Genomic DNA, 1197 nt, shown 5'->3' on the forward strand with positions numbered 1-1197 from the left:
GCATTAGTAATGAGCTTTTCACACAAAAGTCAATGGAGTTTAAATTACACTTTCTAAAAGCTATTCTTAGGGCTATATTGCTTTATATATTCAACAACTAGAAATATATAATATTAAAAATAACTATGAATAAATTGCACAGTGGTGAATGTCAGAGTTAATAGCTTTTATGAGCTGTGACCCTGTAGGGATGAGAGAAATAGCACATCTACCTAAAAGTCTGTAAGAGTCATGCTGCGGTGTGTACTATGCTAAGATGCTGTCTGAAACTATGTTCACATCATGCCTGAAGTCTTCCCATAATAAAAAATATTTACACAGAATTATGCTTTACAATATACCATGAGGTTGGTACATTTTAACATTGTCCTTAAAAACTAATATTTTCCTAACCATATTTTGATTATGAAAAAATGATAAACAAATTATTTTGACCTATTATTCATTCATCTATGCTCCAGTATCAAAGTACTACATGACTAGGACACAATACAAAAAGGCTGAATAAAATTGTCTATCTATCCATTTGTCCATCATAGTCATGGATATTCTGATTTGCCTAATAATAAAAGAAAACATGTGCATGATTCATAGCTTATCTTTAGGTTGCTGTTAGATCACATTTGATGGTTTTGTGGCACAACAAATATTTGGTTGTTCTTTTTGTGTTGTTTTCTATATACCCTGACTTAAAATGTCATTTTCTGTTCTAACAATTATTAGGACTGAGAATGGCTTTGGTTTCATGTGACTTATTCAGCTAATCCTTTTTGTTCTCTATATTTCAATATGTCCAGACAAATAAATGCATAGAGAGTTTTTCTCAGTCCTTACATGTGGGAAAGAGTAATAAGACAAAGCATTCATTAAATAATATACTTGATATATCATGAGAATATTCAATTATAAGATATTATATGCCTGCTTACTAAGAAAGAAGTAAAGATAAGTTGGGGACATAATGATATGCTTCAATGCTGTGACAGAGAGAAAAGTTTTTTAATTGTCCAAATCACTTTTAGTCAATTTAGGCATCAGTATAAATCTACAACAAAGACATATTCAGCTCATAGATTTTCTTGTAGTACATTTTAAAAGCGTGCCCTCAGTTATGAGTTTCATTAAAAAAAAAAAAAACCAGCTGCCTACGTTAGCCTAAGTTATACAAAGTATTCAAAAACCAAGGCAAAATATTCT

The sequence above is a fragment of the Galeopterus variegatus genome, unplaced genomic scaffold (assembly GCF_000696425.1).
Source record: "Galeopterus variegatus unplaced genomic scaffold, G_variegatus-3.0.2 Scaffold2635, whole genome shotgun sequence".
NCBI lineage: Eukaryota > Metazoa > Chordata > Mammalia > Dermoptera > Cynocephalidae > Galeopterus > Galeopterus variegatus.